This window comes from Lutra lutra, chromosome 4, assembly GCF_902655055.1.
Source record: "Lutra lutra chromosome 4, mLutLut1.2, whole genome shotgun sequence".
In the NCBI taxonomy this organism is placed as follows: domain Eukaryota; kingdom Metazoa; phylum Chordata; class Mammalia; order Carnivora; family Mustelidae; genus Lutra; species Lutra lutra.
This window is the reverse complement of record NC_062281.1, coordinates 93,711,414-93,721,347: the sequence shown is the minus strand read 5'-3', so window position 1 is coordinate 93,721,347 and position 9,934 is coordinate 93,711,414. Positions and strand designations below refer to the sequence as shown.

The 9,934-nt window shown below is 45.4% G+C and overlaps 1 non-coding gene across 1 annotated transcript; it reads left to right on the top strand.

The window, feature by feature from the left end:
- The first annotated feature begins 728 nt into the window (after positions 1-728).
- On the top strand, positions 729-889 carry LOC125099336 (U1 spliceosomal RNA). The gene has a single exon (XR_007127114.1). It is a non-coding gene; the product is annotated as a U1 spliceosomal RNA (small nuclear RNA).
- The last annotated feature ends 9,045 nt before the right edge of the window (positions 890-9,934 follow it).

Sequence of the window (9,934 nt, the reverse complement as noted above, 5' to 3'; positions counted from 1 at the left end):
TCTAAGGGAGCAGAAGGGATGGTTTCCTTTGGCCCTGTCCTCAACAGTGGGATCCTTGGTCGTTCTCTCCAGGGCAGCCATGAGGGAACTCTGCGTCCCTGCCCTAGGAGCCCGCCCGGTGAAGAAGCTGTCCCACACGGTGTTCTCAGGGCCTGGGATGTTGCCAGGAGGTGTCAGCCAGAGGGCCAGCCCAGAGGTTGCTGCCTTTTGGTTCCCTGCTCCATCCCCCAGGGTGTCCAGGCCTGGGGGGGGTGCGTGGGGGACTGGCTAGGAGGCTGAGCTCCACAGGTGTAGCCAATGCCCTCTGTCTCCTCAAAGCAGATTTTAAGGAGAGGGAGAGAGGGAGAGAGGGAGAGATGGATCTGCGCTTCTCTGTCTGCTGGAAAGTCCTCCCTCATGTTCCTCTCAGGCTGGGACAGCCTTCCCTGTGCTGAGTGTGCCTTCCTTTGTGTGGTGGTGGGGAGACCCCCTAACATCATGGATGGGGCATGTCTTATGTAAATCAGTTACCATTAGGCCACGGTTCTGGGCCAGAGAATTCCTGGGGCAGAGGATGTAGCAGTGCTGTAGCTTCCATTGTATCAGGAAGACTCCTGTGGAGGGTGAGGATGCTTGGGGCAGGAATGGCTGCTGAGGGTTTTGGGGTGTTGGTTGGCAAGTGAGCGTGTGTGCAGGGTGGACGGAGTGGGGGGGGCTAGTGTGGAGCGGAGGTGGAGGCGGAGAGTGTCATACTTACCCAGCAGGGGAGATACCATGTTCAAGCAGGTCGTTTTCCCAGGATGAGGCTTGTCCATTGCACTGCGGACATGCTGACCCTGTGATTTCCCCAAATGTGGGAAACTCAACTCCATAATTTATGGTAGTGGGGGACGGCACTTGCCCTTCCCAGGGTAATAGGTTTTCAATAACAGAATGCTCTGATTTTTAATTTTTTCTTACAGCTTTATCATTTAAGAGAACGTTTGCAGGTGTTGCTGTTTTAGCAGTACCACTTACTCAGTGAATGCGTGATTTATAACCCACTTAACTACATTGCTGGTTGATGGTCTTTCTCACCAGAGACACGTGGGAATCCTCTATGCACAGTTTTCAGGAAAAGATTGGGCCTCTTGTTTTTCTTGAGGTCTCTTCTGGAGCAGCGTGCCCGGTGTTCTCCAATATTTTGTGTGATTCTGCTTACGTTTTGGTGTCTTGCAGTCCCAGGATCTAGGCGAAGAAGGTGCTTTCTTTCACTCCCTAGGGAACACAAGCCAGAGTCTGTCCGCCTCCGCTGCCCTCTGGCTCCCTTTTCCCACCAGCACCCTACAAAACCTGACGCAGTCCCCAGACTCCCTATCCTTAATCAAGCCACTTCTTACCCTTGGCAGCCTTCCTCCAGAGGGCCCTTCAGAGAATATAGACTTTGGAACCTGACATGCTTTTGTTTATTTATTTAAGTTTATTAAAGCAATCTCTGTACCCAGTGGAGGTGGGGGGATCCCAAGCTCAGGATACCTAGATCCAGACTCTGGTGTTCTCTGGACTGAGCCAGCCCAATGACCCTTGATAGGCTTCTAAAGAGGCACATCTGCCTACTTGCAAAGGACCCGTTCAGTTGGCACCATAGACCTTTCCCAGACAGTGGGTTAGCTCTTGGGCAAGGGACGGTGGGCCTTCTCCTTGCTCTCAGGCTCAAGCAAAAACTGTCCTCAGAGCTGTGTTGCTTTGTAAATCCAAGCTTGAAGGGATTTCTGACTTTGTGCTTTCATTGGAGCTGGGGCTTTTTCCGGTGTAAAAGCCTCTACTCAGAATCTACATTGACGCTTTCCAACTTTGATTTTTACTTGGGGGGGCACACCAATAGGGACTCACAGGAAGTGGTTTACTCTTCTGGACCATTTAATAAATCATTAAAGATACACCGGAAATGTTTCCAAGTAATTTAAATGCATCACTAAACAAAGCTTAATATTACAGAAAACAAAAAATATGCAGCAACCAACGTGATAGCATTCACGGTGTGTGGCATCCCATCCGACGGTTTGAGGTCTGCAGACAAGCAGGGGAAATGAGCCCTCATGAGGAGACCGGTCAGTCATTTGAAAATGACCCAGAGCTGACACCAAGGTGAGAATCACCAGAGGACAAGAAAGCATTTGTTATAACTACATCCCATCAGTTCAAAACACTCAGCAGATACATGGAAAATGTAAAAAAAACAAACCCCCAATCTCACATTAAGAGATGAAAACCACAATGTCTGGGGTGCCTGGGTGGCTCAGTGGGTTGAAGCCTCTGCCTTCGGCTCAGGTCAGGATCCCAGCATCCAGCATCCTGGGATCAAGCCCCACATCGGGCTCTCTGCTCAGCAGAGAGCCTGCTTTCTCCCCCTGCCTCTCTTCCTACTTGTGATTTCTGTCTGTCAAATAAATAAATAAATAAATAAATAAATATTAAAAAAAAAAAAAGAAACCACAATGTCTGAGAGGAAATGTATTGCAAAGTGCTGTAGAGAAGGCAGAAGAAAAAAGTTTGATAGGAATCCCACAGAATCTGCGGATCATGGTGTTGCCTTCTTAGCCACATGGTGTTGCCTTCTTAGCCACTTCAGTCCTTCCAATCAGTGAACACGGGATGTCTTTCCACTTGTTTAGGTTTTCTTTAATCTCATGCAGCAATGTTTTGTAGTTTTCAGTGTACAGGTTTTGTGCCTCCTTGAATCAGTTATTCCTAGATACTATTCTGGTGGGTGCTGTTATAAGTGGAATTGTTTTCTTAATTTCCTTTTCCGATTGTTCATTGCTAGGGTTTAGAAACACTTGATTTTGTCCATCTTATATCCTGCAACTCTGCCGATTTAAGTTATAGACTCTAGTAGGTGGGGTGTTTGTGGGTGTACTTAGTGTAACAGCCTTACAGATAACAAAAACAGTTGATTAACACATATTTTATGTTGTTTGTATTACATACCTTATTCTTTCAATTCAGTGAGTTAGTGTAAACAAAATGTCATTGAGAAAATCATGAGGAAGAGAAAATATGCTGACAGTACCATACTATATTAGTAAGAAAAGAAATCACCCCTTAAGTGGACCTACATTATTCAGTACAATTCAAACCCTTGTTGTTCCCCAGTCAACTGTAGGTTTATTGTTTCTTTTTCAAATGTTTCCACTCACCTTCAGGTTATTTTAAAACTTGATTTATAGTTGATACACCATGTGACATGTTTCACATGACAAGATAGGGATTGGACAACTCTATAAATTATGTTATATTCACTACAAGTGTAAGCTACCTTCTGTCACCACACAGAGGTGTTACTGTATCACCAAGTATATAATCTGACATCTCTTCTTAATATATTTTTTTAAATCTTCACTGTGGACGACCTTCTGACAGAGTGTAGAATTCTATCCCTGCCTCTCCCCCCACCACTACCATGGGCCTCCTTTGGACTCTGCCAGAGAGAAGCAGCGATACACAGGATGTTGCCCACTTTAGGTCACTGCAGCACCTGATCTTGGACGAGGATGCTCAGCCCAGGCCAGGGAAATACAGATCAGCAGGAACCCTTCTTCACAATCCCTACTCCAATTTGAAGGACCAGGGTGCCCCTTCTAAGTCCCTGCAGTGATGGCTCAGCACCCAGAAGCTGGCCATATTTAGATGGCCAGAAATGGGCAGATTCCCCTAAACCAGCCCAAACTGTTCCATTTAAACTTAGAAGACTTTTAATAGCAGCATGGGCTCTTTTCCCTGTTCTGATGGGGGAAGGGGAGCCTCAGTGCCAGTGCAGGAAGAGCATCAATTATGTCATTATGTCTTTGGCTGTTAACCTAATGGTTGATGGGTAGAGCCCAAACATCAGACCAAACCTACTTCAGATCTATCCAGGGGCACCTGGGAGACTCAGTAGGTTAAACATCTGCCTTCCGCTCAGGTCATGATCCTAGAGTCCTGGGATGGAGCCCCCATCAGTCTCCCCAAACCTGCTTCTCCCTCTCCTTCTGCGGCATCCCCTGCTTGTTCTCTTTTTCTCTCTCTGTCAAATAAATAAATATAGAAATAAATGTATAAATAAATCTTTGAAAAAACCCCAACCTTTCCAGATCTTGCCAGCTGCTTTCATGTGTTCTCTCTCACTTCCTCCCCATATCTCCAGGGAGCTGGTTCCCCTGTTCTTTGTCTCCTGCCCCCCTGATCTACTTGTGCCACCTGGAGGTCTTCCCCCTTAAGTCATCTGCCCCCTTGTGGAACCCAGGGGAACTGCAGGGACCAGAGGCTGAAGACACAGGCCCTGAATCCCTGACTCTGGTTGTGACCTCAGACACCAGGCTCTAAATCACCAAGGGCTGGACCCAGGATGTGGCAACTCACCAGCCAGTGTTTGCCTGCGGACCCCAGGACACACTGAGGTGGGACTGTCACTTTTTTTTTTTTTTAGGTGAAATTTACATATAAGAATTTCACCCATTGTAAGGGTGTCCCTACAATGACAGCGTTTTTCAGCTAGGACCCTAGTTTGTTTTAGAGACTTCCTTATCCTCCCCACACCTTCCTCCAGCCCCTCTGCAGACAATTTTCACTCTCTCCTCCAGCCCCAAGCAACGCTGATCTGCTTTCTGTCTCTATACATGGCTCCTTTCTGGACATTGTACATAAATCGAATGAGACAGTATATAGTCCTTGGTGACTGTCTTCTTTCACTTAGCATGCCTTTCAGGGTCCTCCATGCTGTAGCTTCAACCAGATTTCTCTCCTGTTGTTGCTGAGTAGAATTCCATGGTCCAGATGGGCCACCTTTTGTTCATTCACCAGTCAGTGGCCCTTTGTGTTGCTGTCAGGTTTTTCCTGTTGTGAGTCATGCTGCCCCAAAGGTTTCTGAACCAGGCTTGGGTGAACAAATGTTCTTATTTCTGTCAGAAAGATGTCTGATTGTGGAATTGCTGGTTCTATGGGAAGCTTGTGTTGAACTCTTTTTTTTTTTTTTAAGATTTTATTTATTTATTTGACAGACAGAGATCACAGGTAGGCAGAGAGGCAGGCAGAGAGAGGAAGGGAAGCAGGCTCCCTGCTGAGCAGAGAGCCCGATGTGGGGCTCGATCCCAGGACCCTGGGATCATGACCTGAGCCGAAGGCAGAGGCTTTAACCTGCTGAGCCACCCAGGCGCCCCAAAGCTTGTGTTGAACTCTTAAGAACTCTCAAAGTGGCTTCCAATGTGGCTCTTTCATTTTCATTCCCCCTAGCAATCTAGGACGGTCCACTTTCTCCACGTTCTCAGCTACACTTGGTATTGTCTTTTGATCACTTTCGATTGCACTTGTTGGTGTAAAATGGTCCCTGGTTTTACATGCACTGCCCTGAGGACTAGTAACATTGATGACCTTTGTCTGTGCCTATGAACCATGCATGTATCTTCTTTGGTAACATGTGTATCCGAGTCTTATACTGGCTTTTTATTAGCAGTGTGTTCCTTCTGCCCATTCAGTGAGTTCAAAGTACTCTTCTGTCTTGTGAATGGGTAATCTCATTTGGGTATTTAATCCACAAATATTGTCTCTTTATCAGTGGCTTCTCTGTTCTTTTTCTCAGTGGTGATGTTTGATGCAAAAAAACATGGTCATCTTATATTTTTCTCTTACGTTTTTCAAATTTTTTTTTCTTGCTGTAGCAAGAGAACTCTTTACTTAATACAAAATCCCGAGTATTTTCTCTTGCGTATCTTCTTGAATGGTCATTTTGGCTCTTCCACTTAGGTCTGTGACCATTCTGAGTTCATGGCTGTGAAGGGTGATTTTCAGCAAGAACCGTGTGGGAGCTTTTTCCTGAGAGGGACAGGAAAACCTGGAGGTAACTTGTGTTTCTGAGTTAGTCTCCCTCAGGCCAGAAAAGGGGATTTCACCCTCCTGTACCTATCAGTGAAGGGCTGAGTGCCTTTGGGGAGGGAGTTCAATGGGGCTGGTAGTCCTATACGGCGCTTACTCCTCATTCTCTGGGACTGGGTACAAAGTAGCTCCAGGAGGGGTGCCTGGGTGGCTCAGTGGGTTGGGCCTCTGCCTTCGGCTCAGTTGATGATCCCAGGGTCTTGGGATGGAGCCCCGCGTCGGGCTCTCTGCTCAGCAGGAAGCCTGCTTTCTCCCCTCTCTCTCTGCCTGCCTCTCTGCCTACTGTGATCTCTCTCTGTCTGTCAAATAAATAAAAAAAAAAATCTTTAAAAAAATCTTAAAAAAAAAAAAGAAAAAAGTAGCTCCAGGAGCCCTGGGCAGTTCTAGTCAGAGGTGTCTTTAGGAGCACAAGCACACTGAGAGCCAGAGAGGATTACACAGAAAGGATAAAAGAGATCCCAATGAGATGTAGTATGGTTTCCTACAGGGTCTTCCATCAGTGGGTGGGAAACAGGACTCCCACACAGCAGGAACTCAGGAAACATGTCCAGAGGGAGGAGAGCAGATAGAAGGCAATTCCCAGAGTTTGACTTATTTTTGAGAACATGGAAATCATGACATGTGCCTAGATATCAAAAGTGCCTGAAGGGACACATGGCTAGCTCAGTTGGTAGAGTGTGCAACTTTTCATCTATGGGGCCCCATGTTGGTGACAGAGACCAGCTAAAAAACAAAAACAAACAAACAAACAAAAAGCAATAAAGAAAAAAAACAACAGGTGCATGAGTCAGGAATCTGGAATTACTCCCCTTAAGGAAAGGATAGGGCAAGGGTGATGGGTGGTTCAGTTGGTTAAGCGGCTGCCTTCAGCTCAGGTCATGATTGCAGGGTCTTGGGTTCAAGCCCCACACTGGGACCCTGCTTGGCAGAGAGCCTGCTTCTCTCTCTCTCCCTCTGCCTGCCACTCTGCTCACTTGTGCTCTCTCTCTATCTCTCTGCCAAATAAGTAAATAAAATCTTTTAAAAAATAAAAGAAAGAAAGTATGGGGCAGCTTGGCCCTTGCAGATCAAGAGCCATTCTGAGCTATACATTTCCCAAGAGAAACCAGAGACCTTACCTTTTTAGTATTTGCTGGGTTTCCCATGTGTGGTCAGATGTTCACTGGCCAACTAAATTTCACACACTAAGAACAGAAGAAGACCAAGAAACAGAATGTTCCCCGGATGTACCACATTATTGTCTCCCCTCACTGCAGTCTCACTGGCAATGGGTATAGGCAATCAAAATCCCTGGTATTCAACACAGGTGAGGAAAAAAAATGGAGAGTTTGGGTTAACAGATTAAATTACTGTGTCCTCAGATTAAATTTGAAGGCAAGTGGAGACTCCGTTGAATGTTTTCTAGCTTCTGTGGTGGAAATGAGGGCTAATGGACAAACAGTTCTACAAGTCAGAGTGACTTTGGTAATTTAGTATCTTCCCATTTGACAGTTTTCTTTCAATCTTCTCATCCCATGGTCTCATGCTTGAGTCTAAACATACTTGCACAAGGAAGTTGATGTCATCACCACACCTCAAATCTGTACCACTGAATGTACCAGTGCTCATTCCTAATGGTACTTTGGGCTCATTTCTAACTGCCTGTAGCTACCTTATGGTTGACTCTGAAGGCAGCAAGTTGTACCATGTGTGCTCTTCTCTCTGGCCCCACCTCCAGGTTAAGCAGTGCATCTAAGCTGTCTCCATCACTGGGGAAGGATGGAGGTCAGACAGGTAATAAAGAGACATGGGTGTGGACTAGGGGGCAGCAAAAGGAAAATAGGGTTATAAGTGGGTTGATTCCAAAGAGGACCATCGCATTGTTTTTTTGTTTTGTGTTTAATTTTTATTTATTTTTAAAATTTCTTTTCAGTGTTCCAGAATTCATTGTTTATGTACCACACCCAGGGCTTCATGCAATATGCCCCCCCATAATACCCAAAACCAGGCTCACCCAATTTTTTTTTAAATTATTTTATTTCCTCATTGGAGAGAGAGTGCTGGAGAGAGCAGGAGTGGTGGCTGGGGGGAGGGTGAGTGAGAGGGAGAAGCAGACTCACCACGGAGCAGGGAGATGGATATGAGGCTTGTCTCAGGACCCTGGGTTCCTGACTTGAGCCAAGGACTGACACTTAAACAAATGAGCCACCCAAGAGCCCCTAGAAAAATTAAAAAAAAAAAAAAGAAAAGAAATTCTTCTATACTTAATATACAGCATGTATTAATTTCATGTAAGATTGTGATGTTAAATTTTATTTTTTTAAAACATTTTCTTTCTTATTATTTCTAACAGGGTTGATGGGCAGAAGGAGAGGGAGAAAGAAGGCAGACAGAGAGAAATAAAGGAAGGATGGAAAGAAGAAAAAGAAGGAAGGAAGGAGGGAAGGAAAGAAGGAAGGAAAGAGAAGGAAGAAAGAGAAGGAACAAGAAGGAAGAAAAAAGGAATAAAGAGAAAGGAGGGAGAGAGGAAGAGAGAAACAAAGAAAGAAAAGATAAGAGTGGAAGGAAGGAGGGAGGGAGGCAGAGAGGAAGTAGGGAGGGAGGGAGAAAGAGAAAGAAAGAAAAAGAGAGAGAGAGAGAATGAGAGAGAAAAGAGAGAAAGAAGAAAGAGGAAGTACCCTGGTCAATTTTCCTTGTTAACATGTAGTGAAGACCCTGTTAGCAAAATGCGAATGCTGGTGATCCCTGGGAGGGCCCCTCTCTGGCATGCTCTCAGTACAGTGTATATGATGTGTTTAGAACTATTTAAGGAATCAAATTTAGAATCTATCGATTAAAATGGCCACATGAGGTATGAAAGTGTGACCATGGGAAATCATCCCAAACAGCTCCATTGTGTGCACCTGGGTGGCTCAGTCATTAAGCCTCTGCCTTTGGCTCAGGTCATGATCTCAGGGTCTTGGGATTGAGCTGCACATCAGGCTCCCTGTTCAGCGGGAAGCCTGCTTCTCCCTCTCTCACGCCTCCTGCTTGTGTTCCCTCTCTCCCTGTGTGTCTCTCTCTGTCAAATAAATAAATAAAATATTTAAAAAAGTTAAAAAAAGAAAACAGAGATAGCATGTTTCTTCTGGCTCAGAGCATGTCCTCCTGTGGGAAGCAGGTTCCTGCAGTTAGTGTTGCTGGGGTCTCAGGTGCTTTGCTTGTACCTCAATATTTGACCCTTGAAAATGTGAGTAAAACTTGATACTGGGTACGATTTATAATTTGGGGGGGACTGACTTGGCAAAACAACCCTTTATGTCATCCCCATATTGGTTGGATGTGCTCTTATGCAAGTCTCTGATGTTTTCTGAGATACTTGCCATTGGCCAAAGTTAAAGCAGGATAATCTGTGTACAGAGTAACTAATGGGTCATGGATTTTGTGGCCATGATGGCCACGTTTGTTGCTGAGCTCTCTTCCAAAACCATGTATCATGCCTTTGCACGTGCCCATTTGCAACTCAAAAAGCCCAAAGGCATATTGGCCTGCTCTTTTGTGGTCCTTGTCATCAATTCCCTGGAAGTTCAGGATCATGACAGTTCTCAACCTGTCTTTTAAGATTTTATTTATGTAATTGACAGAGACACACAGAAAGAGAATACAAGGAAGGGGAGCAGCAATGAAGAGGTTGAAGCAGGCTCCCTGCCAAGCATGGAGCGCGACATGGGACTCGATCCCAGGACCCACGGATCATGACCCCAGCTGAGGGCAGATGCTTAACTGACTTAGCCACACAGGCACCCGCCAGCTCTTACTAAATCCCAAACCTCATCTATCATATCTCAGTATCTTGTTTTATGCAGTTTCCAGTAGGCAGGGTCTGCAACTCAGGGACAATTATTTGAAAGCAGTAGAGGGAACAGGGCCTGGAGCTCTTGCAGAAGAAATGACCCCTAATCAGGAGGCAGATCAGTCAGCTGAACAGAACCCAGAGCTGATGCAGATGGGAGTACCACTAGAAAAGGACATAAATATTTATTATAACAGTTTTCCATCACTTAAAAATGAAACATAAATAAATGGAGAATATGAACAAGACCCTATC